This window comes from Pleurodeles waltl, chromosome 7 (assembly GCF_031143425.1).
Source record: "Pleurodeles waltl isolate 20211129_DDA chromosome 7, aPleWal1.hap1.20221129, whole genome shotgun sequence".
Taxonomy (NCBI): Eukaryota; Metazoa; Chordata; class Amphibia; order Caudata; family Salamandridae; genus Pleurodeles; species Pleurodeles waltl.
Window position 1 is genome coordinate 807,832,604 of NC_090446.1, and position 21,378 is coordinate 807,853,981.

The following is a 21,378-nucleotide window of genomic DNA, read 5'->3' on the forward strand; positions in this document are numbered from 1 at the left end:
GGGATCTGATTGGTATCGCATAATCAGGGAATTTTTACCCCACTCAACGTGGTTGCGATATAATGAGGGTGCCTGCGCCAATGCCAAATCAATGGCATAAGCATCCCTGAGCTGTCTAGGAACAAGGGTCAAGAAAGCGGCTCCAATTAATTCTTTACCATAAGGGAGAATGCAGACAAATTCTGGTGGCCAATCCTTTTCAGCTAGCAAAATATCATAAATGGTAATGACGCGATCCCAAAAGATGGTGTCTATTGTGCGCTCAATGTCTCCTTCTAACTGGATAGTTACTTTATACACCCTGTCGGGTGTGAGGTGCGCATGTCCGCAGTCTTAACTTGTGAAAAGTCATCAGTTGCTTTTACCTCCAGATGCTCTTGAAGATGCTCTTGAAGATTCCGATGAACTATTGTGTTCTCTGCAGTGCTGTCTTCAGTGCCAGTGCCCACTTCCTGTTCTTCAGTAAAGCTCTCTTCCTGAGTGGCATGTCGTATAGCAATTGCTCTCACTTTTTTCTTTTTGAATTGGGGTTTTTATTGAGGAAGATTCTCTTCTTTCCTAATAGAAACTTTAGACGAGCGTTGTGAGTCCTTTCTTGGTTTCATGTACTCAGTTCACTGCTTTGACCACTCCCCTCTCTCACTGTGGCTATCCGGTGAGGCCTGAAAGAAAAGAGAATGGCCCCTATCAGTATATTGATGTCTGACAGGAGTTTTTATATTATCTCTATTTCTAAGATTATAGTGATTTTTAAGGTCTCTGAATGCGGAGATTCTCACCTTTCTTTTTTAGGTGTGTGTTTTTGCCTATCCCAGCATTTTTTAGAACCTTCAGTTGCTTGCTTGGTATAATCTTTATTAGATTTACCCTGTAATTGTGGTTTAATAGGTCTGGCCCGAGACTATCTCTACCAATACTAGAGTAGGTCCCAGCGATCATCTTTGGCAACTCCTGTTCTTGATTCTGTACAGGAACGTCCCAGAACTGCATATATACACTACTAGTGCAACTGCTTCCCCTTTAAGGTTACTTAATATAATTGAAGATACAGTGGCAAAATTGCCCATTAATTGCATTACCAAATCCAGGGCCATGGCAGCCGCACATTCATCTTGGATTTGTTTTGACACCTCCGGAAGATTGGCAAGTGTTGGTGTACTGTGTGTGGTAGTACAGAGCGTGGCAAATACAGTGCCCCATGTATTGCAGTTATTTACTGAGGGAACCATCCCAAATGGCAAGTACATAGTGAGAATTCTATGTTTATCCTGAGGTCCCGTATGGTAAAAAACTGCTTCCAGCACATTTATTTTTTGAGCTAACCAAAAAGGCATCTCCTCCCATTTGGCAGGTACCTTACCCATGATCAAATGTACAGTTGCAGGGTTAATGACTGGTGTGACTGCATGTGGTTGCACTGGGGCAACACGTGCTGGGTTAGTATTTAGTGCCCGCATTGCAAACTGTACTAACAGCCTGTATATTGCCATAAGCTCAGCGTATAATCAGCCAATCTCAGCTACCGCCAAAGTTGCTGTAACAGGGTGCAGTGTATATGTAGCCAATAAAGGCCAGGTAGGGCCATCACTGATCAGAGGACCTAACCTAACTTGAAATATTGTGTGTGGTAGGGAGCCATCGTGCCAGTTATTATGGTCTTGATAAGATAGAGGTATCTCTAACTATGCATAAGCTCTGTATTGTGCAGGTATGTTAGCAGGTGTGTAGTAACGAAATATATTAGTGTCCTCATCAACTGCTGAAAAGTGACCCAAGAATAAAAGATTTCTGTTCTGTAGGCTAGATGAGCCTCAGCTACAAATGTTACAGGACCCCACGGGCTGTGAGGCCATTTGCTAGCAAATGAGCAGTGAGGGGTTGTCGCATGTTTACTGCAATTGCTACCCCAAATGGGTTTGCAATTGTGGATATACCGGTTCAGATAAAAGGACACCAAGTGGGGATTGATCCTTTTAAGGTTCAAGCTTGAACAACCTACAGCATTGGATAGATGCTACCTATCTAGCTGAGGAGGAAATCCTCAATGCTACGAACATCTCCGTACATAGTATTGAGGTGCCTTTAGCACATAGTGAGACAGAGATACTCAGGAACATCTGAAAATTAGTGGCTGACCAAATGTTGGTGGCGACATGTCCCATAGGCTCTCATTATCCTAATGAGGCTACTGGATTCGGGAGGCAGAATCACCTGAATTGTGGGGAACTAAGTCCAATCCCATACCATGTGACAACTGTTGGCCTAATCCAGGTTTTCCGGCAAACTAGCAGTGCCTCATCTCTGCCCAAGAGCAGGGATGATTCTGGCAACCAGGCACATGACAAAAATGACTCCTCAGGGGAATGGTGGTCGATCAGATCTCATCCTTTTTTCTCAGTCACATTAGTCTTACATATGAAAAGACAAACAGAGACAGATAATGGTTCAATAAAGTTTATTGAACCAACTGCTTCTTAGATAACATGGCATGAATTGCAATAACTAAGATGATAAAACAGGCTAGAAGCAAAATGGTGACAAGGAGAGTAAAACACAAGAACAGTCCCACCATACTGTCATTATGCGTAATGTATGTGGATAGGTATGTTTCTGTGAATGTTGGAGACACAGGCCCTCATTCCAACCCTGGCCTTCTCTGACCGCCAGGGCGGAGGGCAGCGGAAGCACCGCCAACAGGCTGGCGGTGCTTCCAGGGCTATTCTGACCGCAGCTGTAAAGCCGCGGTCAGAAAAGGGGAACCAGCGGTTTCCCGCCGGTTTTCCCCTGGCCCAGGGAATCCTCCACGACCCCCTTCCCACCAGCCTGTTTCTGGCAGTTTTCACTGCCAGAACCAGGATGGTGGGAACGGGTGTCGTGGGGCCCCTGGGGGCCCCTGCACTGCCCATGCCACTGGCATGGGCAGTGCAGGGGCCCCCTAACAGGGCCCCATGAAGATTTTCACTGTCTGCTTTGCAGACAGTGAAAATCGTGACGGGTGCCACTGCACCCGTCGCACCCCTGCAACTCCGCCGGCTCCATTCAGAGCCGGCTTCCTTGTTGCAGGGTCTTTCCCGCTGGGCCGGCGGGCGGCCTTTTGGCAGTCGCCCGGCGGCCCAGCGGGAAAGCCAGAATGGCATCCGCGGTCTCCTGACCGCGGAGCGGCCATTTGGCGGTGACCGCATGGCGGACGGCGACCGCCGCCCGCCGCGGTCAGAATGACCGCCACAGTGTACCACTTTGCCCGTAACTCTATCTGGCTGCAGCCTTGAGGAAAGTACAAAGTGGGAAGAATGTCCTGCTAGAAGCACAATGCTTTCCTTGGCAAAATAACAACTAGATAAAGAAAATAAAACAGCACCGCAAATGTGGCCTATGCTAGAAAAATAAAAGGAAGCTGATGGTTCCTGTTTATGAGACAATGTGGGAATATTGAAAACTGGTTATGCTGTGTGCACTATCTCTGATGTACTTGAAACTTAATGGCTTCAAGGAGTATTTTCTACACAAGTGTCTGAATTGTTTGCTCTTACTAGGGCATGCTGTATTTCCTCACATGATTTTTACAGACAGTTGGGATGGATTTTTTGTTCTTCATGACTTCGGGAAATTGTGGTATCAAAGGGGTTTCGTGATATGTTCTGGCTCCCCAAATAGAAATAGTGATAGGATTCATGATTTGCTAGAAGCTCTGCAATTACCTGAGAAAGTCGCAGTTGTCAAGGGCACTGTGAATCCCAAAGCAAATGATTTTGGGCCAGATGTATCAAGCAATTTTGCATTCGCAAACGCTGCAAATCACAAAATTTGTCCGTTTGCAAATGCAAAAATGCCTTTCAAGATGTATGAAAGGCATTAACTGTGCAATTTTAAGGAATCACTAAAATAGTCATTCCTTAAAATTGCGACCCCATTTAGAGAATCGCAAATTGCGATCCTCTAAGTAGGAAATCACAAATAGGGAATTCCTATTTGCGGTTCCACAGCACATGTATCAAGCATATCCTAAATGCGAACTGGGCATTTAGGAAATAGAATTACCACCAAATCCAATTTGGTAGTAAGCATGTGCGATTTTTAAAAATGCATTATAAATTCATTTTTAAAAATGACATGCAGCACACACATGCCCCTGGGGCATGTGTGTGCTTCACATGTCTGAAAATATTTTTTGGGGGTGCATCAGAGGGGGCCTTAGGCCCCCAGCACTCTGGAGTTTGCATGACTTAATTTGCGAATTCCTAAATGTAATTTGCAAATAGGGAAATGAAAAAACATTCGCACCTATGGGCCTGCAGGCCCATAGGGATGAATGGAGTCCCATTCTCTAATTGCGATTCGGTAATAGCGTTTGTGAATTTTAAGAAATCGCTATTACCGAATTGCAAATTTCATACATCCCATTTTGCATTTCTTAAATAGCGATTTCTTAAAATTCGCTATTTAAGAAATGCAAAATGGATCTTTGATACATCTGGCCCTTTATCTCTATGAGCAATGCATATGCTGATCACATTGCCAGATATTGAGCACTTCATTATGCCTCTTTCAAAGAAGAGTGAAAAAATTAAACAGGTACTGATTAGTTTTCTGTTGACAGTGGTTAACACCTGGGAAGAAATAAAAAGATTGCAAGATAAGGGTCCAGAAGATGAAAAAAGAAACTAGACAAAATTGGGTTGTAAACAAAGAGAAATTGATGAAATCTGGGTTTCAAACGAAAGGCAGGTAGTATTGCCAAACTGCCTACTGACACAAATGGCTACTTACTATCATGGTCAAACTCACATTGGCAGAGATGCCATGATTCGAACATTTAAGCAATCCTGGTTCAATCCAAAATTTAGACAGGTTGCAGAACCAATTTGTCACAGATGCATGACATGCCAGCAAATGAACGTGGGAAAGAGAACTGTTGTCAACATTGGAAGATCAGGTAGTCCATTTAACAGAATGCAGATGGAATACATTGAGATGCCTGTGTGTGGTGGTTTGAGATACGTGTTGGTAAATGTCTGTGTATTAAGTCATTGGATTGAAGGCTACTCTACACATTGAAATGATAGCCTCACATTAGCAAAACAGTTGCTTAGTGAGCTCATCCCAAGATTCGGGTTCCCTACCTCTTTAGATTCTGATAGAGGAGGTCACTTCAATAATGAGGTGATAAAAATGCTATGTTCAGCCTTAAACATTGAGCAGAAGCTGCACTGTAGTTACTGTCTTGAGGCTTCTGGATTAGTGGAGCAAATAAATGGTACTCTCAAAGCTCATTTAGCAAAAATGGCCTGTAGTTACAGTTCTGAGGCTTCTGGATTAGTGGAGCAAATGAATGGTACTCTAAAAGCTCATTTAGCAAAAATGGCCTGATGCTTTACCTTTGGTTCTGATGAGCATGCAAAGTACACCCGACAGAAGGACTGGACTCTCGCCATATGAAATATTGATGGGCAGAGCCATGAGATTACCTGTTGTTCCTGCAAATGCGCTTGTAAGCATAACAGATGACTTGGTGCTGGATTACTGCAAGGGTCTAGCTGATGTTGTTCGCTCTTTGTCTCACCAGGTGGAAGCAACAGACGTTCTACCATCCCAAGATCAGTGTCACAGTCTACGGGATGGTGATTGGATGGTGATCAAGAAGCACATGCAGAAGATTTGCTTGGGGCTTAGGTGGAAAGGCCCATTTCAGGTCATACTGGTGACGACTGCTGTGAAATGTGCCGGAATTTCAAACTGGATTCATGTGAGTCATACTTGTAAAGTGCCATATCCTTTGGATGATGAAAATCTAGTATTCCTGAGAGCCCCAGCAGAAACTGCATAGTCTCAAGAGGAGCAGGTGACAGAAACAGAGCAAGAGACTGCAGATGTAAAGACAGTGCAAACAGGTGAAGATCCAGATCCAGGTACTCTTTTGACAGCTAAACTTGAGGACAATCCTGACACTCTTCTATCGCAGAAACGGAAGTGGATGTAGCAGGAGAGTCAAGTCTGAGCTGGAGGACTCTCCAGAAGCAGACAATTTGGAAAAAGATGTAAAACAAATATAGTTTCCTGAAGCAGCTGAAAGTGGAGTTGAGTTAAATAAAAATCAATCAGATTTGACTCCTCCTGAAGTTGCTAATGGTGCAAGTGAAACAAATCATTGTCAAAGAAGAATTTGTCAAATTCCTGCTAGACCAAGAAGAAATGTAAGTCCAGTTGTATCATCACTGCCTGAAAAAACTGTGAGAGAAGATGTGGCCTTCCTCGTCTGCAACTGAAAAAATGTCTGATGTATTGCCTGGCACAAATGAGGAAGCAGAAACAGCAGAAGGAACAGATCTGAGTGAAGGAGAAATAAGTACAAGTTGAAAATCAAAAAGGAAAAGAGTTGGAAGTCGAAGATACACAGGTCCTGAATGGGCATAACTTGCAGCTGATGATTGGGAACACAAGTTCATGTCCTTTTGTTTTGACCATGAAAATCCAGTTCAGCACTTTGGGACTTGAAAACACATTTGAACTAAATTTTGATAACATTGTCAAAAGACATTATACACTGGAAATATTAGTGAACAGCAGACTGTGATCTACTAAAAGACATTTGAAACTGATTTTGACAAGGCTGCTTGACCGATTTTGACAAATTCTGGAGAGCCTGAAAGTTGCTGTATACAATTGCAAAGAAAATATTTTAGATTTTTGTAGTGGCTGCTTACTTACGTTTATATTTTTCTTCCTTCCACTTTTTGATTTTTTATAGGCCATGAATATCAACCACAATAGAAACAATGGGTGAAAGTATGTGTGTGTTGGACTCACAGTTCTATGTGTGTTGTTAAGTTTGTTGTTGATTGTAAGTATGAGTTTCTCTGATAAAGCTGAAATTACTTACACACTATCTCCAATACAACAGATTACTATACATTCTGAGTTTGTTTTATAGAGATGAGAATTATTTACACTTAGACAACTCACAAGGGGATCTTTCTACTAATGTTTACTATTCATTGTTGTATAAATATGTTGAGACTATGGATGTGAGAGGATGTTATGTGTGTACATAAATTCCTTCCTCTGTACAAGAAGGGACTACATATAATAACTTACCACTAACTTGTGGGACCAGCTGTAGTATTTTATAAACAAGACTTTACAGTCAGGAATACATACAGTATTTTTACTCTAATTTTGCCCTAGTCTTTTCTTTTATTCCCATCTACCAACACCTGAGCAGTACTGCTCAAGCTAGAATCAGAGATTTTATAAGGGGTTTCTTTAGCCTACACTGACATTTGGTATGGCCTATGCTCACAGGAATAATTTGACATGCATACTTTCACCATTTGACAAAGATTTTCTGAATCAGGCTGATGACAGAAGAAAGGCAATTAAAGAGAAACTAGAAAAAGGCTTAATCTTAATAAAACATAACTATAGGAATGACCATGCATATAGTGAAACTAACACGTAAGGAAAGCTTGCATTAGATTATTAACATATAGGTAAACTTTGTATATATAGGTCTCAATCCAGAACTGATACTGAGTTTGTGTGAACAAGTGAATGCAGACATGTATTTCTATTAAGCAATATATGGGATTTTATGCTAAATGGACAAGATCCTGCGATTCCTAGAGTGTACTATATTTGTGGTAAAAATGCCTATTATCGTCTCCCTATGGGATGGTCTGGGGCTGGTTATCTGGGAGTGGTTTTCCCTAAAATGTACCAATATGACAAAATAAATGGTACTCATGACAATTCAAGACTGTTAGACTTTTCATTCTTGGCGTTATCTCCCCTACATTTTTGCCTCTGTTTCCCAAGTTGTTGATGTATGCTGGACTCTGTTTTTGTTCCTCTGAGAACTTTACCACTGCTATCCAGTACTAAAGTGCAAGTGCTCCTATACAAAATGTGCATGTAATTGGTTCATCCATGATTGGCATATTTGATTTACTGGTAAGTCCCTAGTACAGTGCACTAGAGGTTCATGGGGCCTGTAAATCAAATGCTACTAGTGGGCCTGCAGCACTGGTTGTGCCACCCACAATAGTAGCTCTGTAAACATGGCTCAGACCTGCTACTGCAATGTCTGTGTGTGCAGTTTTAAACTGCCAATTCGACTTGGCAAGTGTACCCACTTGTCAGGCCTAAACCTTCCCTTTTCCTACATGTAAGGCACCCCTAAGGTAGGCCCTAGGTAGCCCCATAGGCAGAGTGCAGCATATGTTTAAGGTAGGACATATTCTAAATGTGTTTAATGTCCTAACAGTGAAATACTGCTAAATTCGTTTTTCACTGTTGCAAGGCCTATCCCTCTCATTGGTTAACATAGGGGCTGCCTTTAAATATGATTAAAGTGTAGATTCCCTTTGGGAGCGGATGGACATGTGGAGTTTGGGGTCCCTGAGCTCACAATTTAAAAATACATCTTTTAGTAAAGTTGATTTTAAGATTTTGTGTTTGAAAATGCCACTTTTAGAAAGTGAGCATGTTCTTGCTTAAACATTCTGGCCCTCATTACAACCCTGGCGGTCGGTGTTAAAGAGGCGGTAATACCGCCAACAGGCCGGCAGTAAATAAAATGGAATCACGACCATGGTGGAAACTGCCAACATAGACAGACACTTTAACACTCCGACCGCCATGGAGGTAGAAACAAACACAGTGGCGGTCACCGCCAACAGACAGGCAGAAGACAAAGTACCACCCATTGTATTTCAAGACGCCTATCCGCCACCTTTTCCCGGGCCGTACCATTGCGATCAAAAACACGGCGGAAACAGTACACAGAAGGGAAAACACTCACCTCTCGACACCCAATGAGGAACCAGGACGCCATGGAGCCCGAGTTACATGTACTGCCTATGCTGGGGTATCTTCTCATCTACCAGGAGTACGAATGATGGCGGCAACAACCACGGTGAGTACTGAACCTACAACACAGGGGAAGGGGGGAAAGAGAGTGACACACACATGCAACACGCAATACCCCCACCCTCACCCACAACATACACACAAATACATGCAGCAACATTATATATCCATCCCTCTACCCCCTGGAAGAACGCAAGGACAAAAGGAAATTATTGTAACGATTGTAATCATGAAAAATCAGATAGTACAAATTCAAAATTCAGTATATACAAATATGTACACCAACTACACAAGTCCGGATAGTGTACCAATCATTGTCCGTGGACCACTGGGCCCAAAATGCATGGGCGAAACCCACACATGATACCTGACTCGAAACGCAGAGAACACAGCTGGGGCATCACACTGAAAATATACAGGCACCTCAGGGGGAGGAGGGCCACCTCAGCCAGATGAAATCACAACGTCACTGCTGCACGAGGGGGCTCCATGCCCACTGCTTTATCCTGGGGAGTGTAAAGCCACAGTCTCTCAAGTCTTTACAGTGGGTGGTTTGCCCACTGCTTTATCCTGGAGAGTGCAAAGCCACAGTCTCTCAAGTCTCCCAAGTGGGTGGTTTGCCCAATGCTTTATCCTGGGGAGTGCAAAGCCACAGTCTCTCAAGTCTTTCCAGTGGGTGGTTTGCCCACTGCTTTATCCTGGGGAGTGCAAAGCCACAGTCTCTCAAGTGGATAACAGTCTCCACTGGTTCTAGAGGGGGCATTGTGCCCAGAGTGCTTCATCCAGCCAAGGACTGAGGATGTGGATGTGAATCTCCACTGGTTCTGGAGGGGGCTTTGTGCCCAGAGTGCTTCATCCTGCCAAGGACTGAGGTAGTGGATGTATCTCTCCACTGGTTCTGGAGGGGGCTTTGTGCCCAGAGTGCTTCATCCTGCCAAGGACTGAGGTAGTGGATGTATCTCTCCACTGGTTCTGGAGGGGGCTTTGTGCCCAGAGTGCTTCATCCTGCCAAGGATTGAGGAAGTGGATGTGAATCTCCTCTGGTTTTGGAGGGGGCTTTGTGCCCAGAGTGCTCGACGTGCAGTGTGGCCGGTACAATTCCCTCACCTGGGTGTGTGTGCCACGAGATTGCCGAAGTACAGGTAGCATGATACGCCATGGAGGCAGAGACATACCCCACACTGCTGCGGCTTTGCCTTCCACCTGCAGGTGCAAACAGTGATGGAAGTCATGCCTCATGGAAGCTGCCCAGGGTCCAGGAACTCTCCTCCAGCTTCGGACGACTGACCACTGGGGATTGTAGCCATGTCAGCGGTGGTGCCACTGTCCCAGCACGTCGCGGGGCTGGTGGTGGTGCTTGCGGCGGTGTCTGTGGCTGCGGTGCTTGCGGCGGTGTATGTGGCGGCGGTCCTGGCGGCTGTGCATGGGTCAGCACCTGCTGAGGGACACAGCAGGACGTCTCCCGCAGCCTCGGATGGCTGCCCACTGGGGAAGAGGCTGGGGACTGTCGCTGAGTATGTAGACATGCCGGCGGTGGTGCAGGTGGCGGTGCAGGTGGTGGTGCAGGCGGCGGTTGTAGTGGCGGGGCAGCTAGCGGTGTTCGCCGCCGTACAGGTCGGTGTGGTCGTGGACATAAGGTGTGACACTGGTCCCTCAGTCGGTGCCACCATGCCCTCTCCTGACCTGCTCTTCTGCTTTTGGCCCTTCCCCACCTTTGATGGTGCCACTATCCCCTTTTATTTTTGCTGAGGCCTTGGTGGCTGGTTGTTTCGGCTTCTCCCTAAGGGATGTGGGCACCTTTTTCACCTTGGCAGGTTGCGGAATGTCCTTGCCCTCACTACATGGCACACTGGCTGCCCTGATGGGTGGCGCACTCGATGACCCTGCAGTTCCTGGCACCACTGTGCCTGGGGATTTGGTGGCTGAGGTGCTGGGCTGGGACCTGGAAAGCCTGGCCCTAGGGGAAGGACAGGGGGGGAGTGAAGGGAAGAGCTCAAAGTTTGCAAGGAAATGTTTTTTAGACACACTGGGATGGGAAGATGGAGGGGGTTTGGGAGTGGAGGAAGAGGTAGTGGTTGTAGGAGGTGTACGTCTGCTGAATTTGGGTGAAGGTGCATGGGCCAGAGGCTGTTGTGAGGTGAATGGCTGTTGGGTGGGTGTGTGCCTCCGTTTGTGTACCTTGGGAGAAGGGCTCACAGACACACTGGGAGCGGACACTGGGGATGTGTGAATGGTAGTGGGGGTGGTGATTGCACGTGAGTGGTGTGTGGTGATGGGCGTGCTGATGATACAGGTAGTGGCTGAGGATGTAGTGCACGCAGGTGTGAGTTGAGACGAGACAGGGAGGAAGGAGGAGGACGTGGAGGAGGGGGACACAGTGGAGGCAGTGGATGTTGGTGTGTCTGCTTGGGGATGGTGCTTGTGTGAGTGCCTGTGGGATGTGTGGTGCTTTTGTTTGCCCGAGCCACTCTTGTGTGTTGATGTGTGTGCATGTTGGTCTGATGGTGTGCTTGGGATAGGCTGAGGTACAGGGGATTGGGACTGGGTGGAGGAAGTTGGAGGGGGGAGGCTGAACACAGGGACAATGGATGCCATCAGTGCTAAGGCCAGAGCCTGAAATGCTCTCTGTTGGGCCGCCTGCCCAGAATGAATGCCCTCCAGGTATGCATTTGTTTGTTGCAAATGCCTCTCAACACCCTGGATGGCATTGAAAATGGTAGATTGCCCAACAGTGAGGGATCTCAGGAGGTCAATAGCCTCCTCACTGAGGGCAGCATGGCTGACTGGGGCAGGGCCTGAGGTGCCTGGGGCGAAGGAGATGCCCACCCTCCTGGGTGAGCGGGCACGGGAAACATGCTCAGGGGCTGCTGGGAGGGCGGTGCTGGTAGGGAGGGTGGCGGCTGTACCTGTGGATGCGGTGGGCACAGAGGTGCCCCCCACCGCAAGGGACCTCCCATCAGAGGAGGAGTCGCTGTCACTGGTGTATACTCCTGTCCCCGTCGTGGAGCTCCCCTCGCCTTCCATCCCACTTGTGGCTTCAGACTCCGTTGCTTCACCCTCCAGGGCCAAGTGGGTTGCAACTCCCTCCTCCTCCGGTGCCACTACTCCTCCGCCTGATGATGCTATTGCACACAAGAACAGGGAGACCACAAAAAGGGGGTGGGGGGGACAGAAGAAAAACATGTTCAGTGCATGAAACACCACTACCGTTGGCGGACACAACACACAGGGAGCAGCCCTCTGCACAGTTCCTAGAAATTTCACATGCCCATGGGGTACGAGGCCTAACCCCAATTGCTGCACACCTGGAAGTCACAGGAGCCTGACTAGGTGTAAATGGCTCTTACCACTAGTGGGGTTGAGGTGCCACATAGCCTGCCTCACAAGGGACCTTGCCTACCAAGTTCACCCTGGCCTGGGGAACCCACTGCCCACCTCCCCCACCCAGACACCTTGTTATGCGCGCAGAGTCAGCTGAAGGAGAGTGTACTCACCCCCTTGTGGCTGCTGTGATGCCCTCCAGTGCCCATCCAACTCCGGATACGCCACCGCCAGGATCTGGGACATCAGGGGGGTCATGGTGCGACAGGCACTCCTTCCACTTTGGGAGGCCATCCCCACCTGGGCCTCCGCTGTCTTCTTGCTCCAGCGGCGCAGGACCTCCCATCTTTTACAGCTGTGGGTGCTCCATCTGTGTTAGACCCCGAGGGTCCGGACATCCTTGGCGATGGCACGCCAAATACCCTTCTTCTGGTGGGCGCTGACCTAGAGGAATGGTATAGGGGGAAATTAAATTACTCAGCTGTCCGGACCATCATAGTCATTGCCCACCAGTTCCCACCCATGCTTTGACGCACATACACTCACCATCCGCACATGCAGGCCTTAGCCCCCCCCTCCATTTTTCTTCCATCCACACCACTCAAAGCAGGTATTGCCCATGCAGCATGATCACAGTGTACTCACCTGTTTGTCTGGAGGTCCGTACAGTTGCGTGTACTGGGGGAAGACCCCATCCACTCGTTTCTCCAACTCCTCTGAAGTGAAGGCAGGGGCCCTTTCCCCAGACACTGTAGCCATCGTCGCTTTCAGACACAGGTCACAGCAGCACTTGCAGTGTAGGTCCTCTCCTGTTGAAGGTCAGGTATCAAGTGAGTGAACAGACAGAAAATGGCGGTCACGTCCATGGCGGTGCGTACCGTCACCGCCGGCGTACATCGTCATTGGCTCCTGAAACCCATAGGGCCCAATGTTAACCAATGCAGAATTGCGCTGCGGTCTTTGACCGCCCACCGCGACGGTGTACAATGCCAGCGCAGTTACCTCACATCCCCTTGTCCCACCTTACAGGTCAGGCTGCCGCCATTTCAGGGATCCACATGGCATGGAAATAAACTGCGTCACACCTATCTAGTCCGGTAATACAGATAGATGCCGGCACATAGCGGATTACTAATGTTTCAGCAAATAAGACATTGTGATACCTCAGTGTTGGATGACTCTCTGCTCGCTTTTCTCCTCCATAGGGCACGTCTGCTGGGGCAGGTGATGAGATGGCGGCATCCTCCGGTGTACAGACCCCTGGTGGACCTGTCGACAATGGAAGAGAGACACATAATTATCACATACAGACTTGATCGTGCAACAATCCAGGAACTGTGTGCCCAGTTGGAGCCAGATCTGATGTCAGCTATCCGTCAACCCCATAGGGATACCCCCTCTACTGCAGGTCCTGTCTGTACTCCATTTCCTGGCCAGTGGGTCTTTTCAAACAACAGTGGCCATGGCATCAGGGATGTCCCAGCCAATGTTCTCTAACGTGTTGTCCAGACTGTTATCCGCCCTGCTGAAACATATGCGCAGCTACATCGTTTTCCCTCAGGTGGAGGATTTGCCCACAGAGAAAGGTGACTTCTATGCCCTGGGACATATCCCCAACATCATTGGTGCCATTGATGGTACACATGTGGCATTTGTCCCCTCGCAGGAATGAACAGGTGTACAGAAACTAGAAGAGCTACCATTTGATGAATGTGCAGATGGTGTGTTTGGCAGACCAGTTCATCTCCCATGTGAATGCCATGTTTCCTGGCTCTGTGCATGACGCTTACATTTTGAGGAATAGCAGCATCCGTATGTGATGGGGCAACTCCAGAGGCACCGTGTGTGGCTAATAGGTGAGGCCAAGGTCCCAATACAGTTGACATAGGTGTCTGGGTCTGAGGTTGTCCCTAAGGGTTAGTGTGTGTCTAACAGTTGTCCCTCGACATTTGCAGGTGACTCTGGTTACCCCAACCTGTCATGGCTGCTGACCCCAGTGAGGGATCCCAGGACAAGGGCAGAGGAACGCTACAATGAGGCACATGGATGAACTAGGAGGATAATCGAACGCACGTTTGGCCTCCTGAAGGCCAGATTCCAGTGCCTCCATCTGACAGGTGGTTCCCTATACTACTTATCTAAGAAGGAGTGCCAGATAATCTTGGCCTGCTGTATGCTGCACAACCTGGCTTTGCAATGCCAGGTGCCTTTTTTGCAGGAGGATGGGCCAGATGACAGTCTTGTGGCAGCTGTGGAGCCTGTGGACAGTGAAGAAGAGGAGGCAGAAGAAGAGGATATCGACAACCGAAACAACATCATCATGCATTCTTCCAGTGAGACACAGGTAAGAAGATGTTACTGCTAGCATAAGTCTGTCATTTTCACTCAGTGTATGGACCCTGACATGTCACTTTGACTTTCCATCTCACAGATCTGGGTCCCACTTTGTGCACTCTGCTATGTTTACTCCTGGCCTACAGCTGTTACATTGGTATGTGAACACGTACATTGACATTGCTATGTTCCATTGATATTTCAATTACACATTTGTGAAAACACAGACTGACTCCAGATTGTTTTGTGATTAAAGTGTGTTTATTCCTGTGCAAATAAGTGGAGGGGGTTGTAAAATGGGCTGGGGTGATGGAGGAGGTATGTCCCAGGCCGAGTCCAGTCTATTTGTTTCACAAGTGCATTGTCCAAAGGGGCATAGGAAGTTGAGCAATGGCAGTTTAAGGAGTGGGACAGAAGGGTGACATTCAGGAAAGTCTCATTTCCTGGTGGGGTCTTGGCAATGTTCTCTGTCTTGTTCCTGGATCTCAGGGACCGTTTGCGGGGTGGTCCTCCATCTGCAGGGGGTGGGGTGCTGGTGTCCTTTTGTTCCTGTGGCGGTTCCTCCTGTCTGTTAGCGCCAGCGGAGGTGGTGGGCTGTTCATCATCCAGGCTAGTCCTACCTGATCCCCAGGTAGTGTTCCTCCTGCAGCCACTGGGTCTCCTGAAACTTGGCCAGTACCATGACCATGGTCTCCTGGGAATGGTGGTAAGCTCCCATGATGTTGGAGAGTGCCTCATGGAGAGTGGGTTCCCTGGGCCTGTCCTCCCCCTGTCGTACAGCAGTCCTCCCAGCTTCCCTGTTATCCTGTGCCTATGTCCCCTGAACCGTGTGCCCACTGCCACTGCCCCCAGGTCCCTGATCGTCCTGTGTTAGTGGGGTTGCCTGGGTTCCCTGTAGAGGTGGACACACTGCTGATTGACGTGTCCTGGGGACAGAGGGATGAGCCCGCTGGGTGGGTGCTGTGGTGGTGTTTCCTGAGGGGGGAGGCTCTGTGGTGGTTTGTGACTGTGTCAGGGGAACCGACTGTCCCGAGGTCCCTGATGGGCCGGGCTGGTCATCTTGATCCAGGCATGCAGAGCTACTGTCATCACTGCGGGTCTCTTCTGTGGGGGGACTGGACATGTCTGGCACCTCCTGTCCGGTGACGTTGGGTATGAGTCCTATTGGGGTGTAAATGCATAGTTATTGTATCTGTGTGTGCCATCTTGTGCAGTCGGTGAGTGACCCTCTACTCCTGTGCTTGCTTTATTGGCTTGGTCCTTGTGTAATTGGTGATTTTGGGGCATGAGTGAGTCTCTCTACTGGACATGCTTTGGTGATGGGTGTCCATGCATTGGTGTTACATGCAGGGCTTGGTTTTGGGATGTGTGGGTTGTGCTAGTGGGATATCTGTGGGTTGTTGTGGTGATGGGTGTGAGGGTAAGGGTGGGGGTATGTGATGGCATGCAGGTGGGGTGTGGGGGATAAAGTAGTAAAGATATGTCTTACCAGAGTCCAGTCCTCCTGCTACGCCTGCGAAGCCCTCAGGATGCATTATTGCCAAGACTTTCTCCTCCCATGTTGTTAGTTGTGGGGGAGCAGGTGGGGGTCCACCGCCAGTCCTCTGTATGGCAATCTGGTGTCTGGATACCACAGAACGTACCTTCCCCAGTAGGTCATTCCACCTCTTCCTGATGTCATCCCGTGTTCTTGGATGCTGTCCCACTGCGTTGACCCTGTCGATGATTCACCACCAGAGCTCCATCTTCCTAGCAATGGATGTCTGCTGTGATCCGAATAGCTGTGGCTCTACCCGGACGATCTCCTCCACCATGACCCTGAGCTCTTCCTCTGAAAACCTGGGGTGTCGTTGAGGTGCCATGATGTGGTGTGGGTGATTTGTGAGGTGGTATCTGTTGTGATGTGTGAGGGGATGTGTTGGTGTGTGTTGTTTGAGGTGCGTGGATGTTGTGTAAGTGATTGTGTTTTGTGTCTGTGGGTGCTGGGGTTGTTTTAGGTAGTGTCTCTCTCTGGCCTTCTTTCAAAAAATTGGTAGTAAGGGTTTGTGGGTGATGTGGGTGTGTGTTTTATATTGGATTGGGTGTGCGGGAGTGGTGTGTGTATGTGTATCAGGTGTGTGTATTTCGAATTGCCCAATGTGGTTGTGTTTTGTAAATGTGTGTGTATTTTGAGCGCGGCGTGTGTACCGCCAATGGAATACCGCGGTTGAAAGACTGCTGCGTTGATTCGTGAGTCGTGATACTGTGGGCGTATTCCTGTTGGCGTGACGGTGGGGGTTTTGTAATCGCCACTTTATCACTGACTTTTGGTGTGGCAGACTTGTGTGGGTGTCTGTATTGTGGCAGATTCCGAGCTGTGGGTCGTAATACCTGTACCGGAATTCCGCGGCCGCTGCAGTATGTTGGCGGTCTTCTGGACGGTGGAAAGTGGGATTTACCGCCAGGGTTGTAATGAGGGCCTCTTTGTCTCTGCCTGTTTGTGGATTCCCTGTCTGGGTCTATTTGACAGTTGGGCTGTTTGTACCTCTCTCTAGACAGTGACACAAAGGGAGCTGGGGTGTAGCCTGCATATCCTGATGAGCCATCTGCGCTAGGAGGGAGGGAAGGAGTGGTCACTCACACCTTAAAGGGCTGTGCCTGCCCTCACACAATGCAGTCTCCAACTCCCTGGTGTGTGTCTGGGGACAGGCCTGGGCCAGACAGGATTTTACAAACAAGAGAGACTTTTCTTTGAAGTAAGCCTATTTCAAAGGGCAAAATGGGTATAAGAAGGGCGCCCAAAACCACAGACTGTAGATCACTTCTGGAAACCAAGAGGAACCTCTGCCTAGAGAAGAGCTGAGGAAAAAGAGCTGCCCTGCCTGTGACAGTGATTGTGGAGCTATCCTGCAGTTGCTGCTTCTGCCTGTGCAAGAGGACAAAGACTGGACTTTGTGTGCCTTCCTGCTTGTGAAGAACTCTCCGAGGGCTTGTCCTGAGCGTGCCTCCTTTTGTTGAAGTCTAAGGGCCAACAAAGACTTCCCCTGCCAGCACCTGGACTCTCTGCTGAGACTCCTGCCCTGCCACGTAGTGCCCTATCCAGTTCCTGGGGCCTTGAACAGGTGAAGCTGGCCGACCAAGCCTGAAAATCCACACACAAATTGCCCTGCAAGGAAATTTCCGACTGAACCTCCGAGAGCGGCTAAAGAAATGACCCGCCGCTGGCTCTGCAGCTGAAATCGACGCAGCAGTTGCAGCGCGGCTGGGAAATCGATGCACGCGGCTGGACAAACGACACTCAGCATCGCTGACGAAGGCTGATATAATCGCAACCCACACAGTGTGGTTTTGCTATCACTTTGCAGGAGGATTTTTGACGCAAACCTTGCTGGGCATGAAAAACTGACGCAACGACTGCCCAGACCCGAGTGCTGCCCAGATCGACGCATCACTCCTCTGGGGGAGGAAAAACGATGCACGCCGATCCAACAGGAGCAGGAGAAACGACGCACAAGCTCGCTTGTGGGTGAGAAATCGACGCACCGCTTACCTTTTTTGACGCACACTCGTCTGTGCATGTTATTTTAATGCAACCCAGGTACTTTTCAACGCTAACAGTGTTAGCATTGTTTTCTAAAGGATTTAAGACTCTTTTTCATTTTAATTAATAACTTGACTTGTGTATGTTGGATTTTTGTCGTTTTGGTCTTGTTTTGTTTAGATACCTATTTCCTATTTTTCTAAACCTGTGTTGTGTCATTTTGTAGTGTTTTCATTAAATTACTGTGTTTATTGGTACAAATACTTTACACCGGGGCACTCTGAAGTTAAGCCTGCCTGCTCGTGCCAAGCTACCAAAGGGGTGAACGGGGGTTAGCTGAGGGTGATTCTCTTTTACCCTGACTAGAGTGAGGGTCCTTGCTTGGACGGGGGTAACCTGCCTGCCAACCAAAGACCCAATTTCTAACAAAGACCTTGATCAAAGAGGGCAAGATATTCAGAAATAATTGGAGATATATTTGGAGCAATTATTCCTTCTGTAGGAGTTGTTCTGAATGACATGAACATTAAAAAATTGTCAACCGTTGTGGACAGAAAGTTAACAGATTTTTATGGAGCAATGCTTCTCATGGATGCAGAAATGGTTGCAGTCCGTTTGATGGTTCTTCAGGAACGTCTTGCATTAGACATCCTTTTAGCAAAGGAGGGCGGAGTCTGTCGGATGCTTAAGGTGCAACATTTTTGCTCTTTCGGCCCAGACAATGATAATGAAATTAGAAGCTACATTAAACATTTGACAAATTGAGCTTTGAATTGTCACATTAATGAAGTGACGTGTTCTTTTGTGATAGCAGATATTGCCATTAGAGGAGGGATTGTTAGAGAGCAAACATTATGAATAAAATATGAGTTGACAAATTGTATAAATGATGTGTATTAAAAGAGATTAATTAGAGAAAATTGTGCTGGAAATGTAAAACATGCATTTTCTAAATGTGGTTGACATGGTGTCCACCATCTCTCAAGTTCTATGTGAAATAATAAATAACTTTGGAAATATATTTGATGAATCATAACCAATTGCACTGACAAAAGTTAATGTATATTGTTGAACAAAACGAATGACTTGAAATTATCATAGACGGATTAAATAATGTACTAAATATGATTTGAAACGCTTGATATTAATTAAGAGTCACAAAATACTAATCATAAGATTTATATGGTTGGAATATTACATTTGTTTTATTTCTTCATATATTAGCATTAGCCAAACAGCTTAAGCTTTAGTATTTTTCCACAGCACAGTGTTGATATATTATGCTGACTTTATAGAAAATCTTTTGCAAACTTTGTTTATTAGCCATCCCATTGAAAAACCACAGTGGAAATCTACTGCCTTTTCACTCTGTTTATTCTGTATTTCCTTGTGATAAACTACTAAAGTTTTAACAATGGGTTTTAGTTTCTGGTAATGAATAATGTTAGCTAAAAATTCGTTTTCTGTGCTGTTTTCTACAATGTTAATATTCTGCAGAAACTGCTGACCAGAGAGGTGCGTCCTATCTCGAGGAAACACAGAGAAAGTTACAAATTGGAGAAAGGATTTAATTCAATTGGTCCAGTTTTATAGATGACTTGTGATTCTAACAGTTCAGGTACCTTAGGCCTAGCTCCACCGAACTCTTGCCCTTTTCCATGTTCCTGGTGCCGATCACTGACGACCTGCTGTTCTTGTGCTCTGCTGATGAAGACTCTGCTAACTGCTGTCATTGTTGGGAGAAGTACAACCAATGTGCATTTGTTTCCTTTCAGCGTTTCCCTTAGTAATCCAACCGCAATTTTGTTAGCGACATAGTTCAGATGTTTTCCAAATGAATTTTTGCCTTATTTTTACATTTTTGCATGTAACAAAGCCCAGCCCCACACATGCTTTTCTAATTAGAATTTGGTAGCAAGGATTTCCAACCCAATAACCGAATTGAATGTTTATTAACTGATTATGACTGATTCAACTGCACAACTAATGACATCTGTTGCTATTTCTCACATAATTCTGATGTTATTCTAAATCATTTTTTGGGAGTGTGGTGATTGTTCTTCTCAGACTAAGATTTTTCACTTGTTTTGGACAGCCTGTGTTGTTTATCATCTAGTGTTGTATACTATTCATGTGACTTTAGCATTGGTAATATGAGGGCAATGCATTTTAAACTTTACTAAATTGGTGTGGTGATTCATGACCACATAAGTCATGGTGTGTAAATTACTGACTCATTTTATATATTGTTGTTGTTTATTGCTATTAATTCTTAATGTTTAATTTGATGATCTTATTACTCCTGTCTGAGTCAAAAGATTTGAGTAGACCACTGAGGGTAGTAAATGTCCCTGCCCTGTTACATGTCACCTAAGCCTAATTTAGCAGGTCACAAGTCCACATGTGCATGGGCACACTTAAATTATGGCGCCTCTGTGTGAGGAAAAGCATTCGTATTTTCTTCCAAACTGGCTTGTCCTCTGTTACGTGCTTCCCTTCATTATCTCAGCTCTTGCACAGTTCCTTGGGTATGCCCAGCCCGCACTCTGTTGCGCCGTTAGTGTAAAATGCTTTTCCCATGACAGGTTAGGCAGCCCTGCCAATATTCACACTTTCTGAATGATGTGCTGCTCAAGTCCAGGTTTCTCTTTGAATTCTGGGACATTAAGTTTTAAACCAGGACAACAAGCCCCAGAAATCAAAGGAAAAAACCTGGACTGGAGCAGCACATTAAGCATGATCTGGGAAACTTGCTAAGCCCCGATGCTTAATTTAAAACTGTCTACAACAACACTCGTTTACAATGCTTTGTGTCAGCTACTTAAACCAAAGACGGTATTGGGAGTTACCCCAGCAGTTTTAGTTAACGCTTAAGTAAATACAAATCGCTTAGCACCGAATGCAGGCAGTGTAACATTTTCTGTACTGAACAAGAACTTGAAAAGTCCCATTACTTTTACGTCTAACAAGGTCTTCAGATATTTTGGCAGAATGCCCACTTTAAATGCATTAGGTTACAAATACAAGCTCTAATGGCTCCCTTAGGTCAGGCTTTTACTAACATGACAGGTGCCTAAATAGACTATTACAGACCTGACACTCACGAGATTTACTGTTGGTGAAATCTTGAAAATGTTCATTGTTGAACCTGCCATTTTTCACCTTGACTGCAGATTGACTAGAGATTGCTTTCACTCTTGGTACAACTGACACTCACACGGGGGTTAAATAGATACACTCAATGACAAGAGGTCAAAGTATCTTTTGTTCAGGGAAATGTGCGGATTTATGTGCTGCCTGTTACAAAAATAATCAATTTCCAAAAGTGTCGGGCAAAA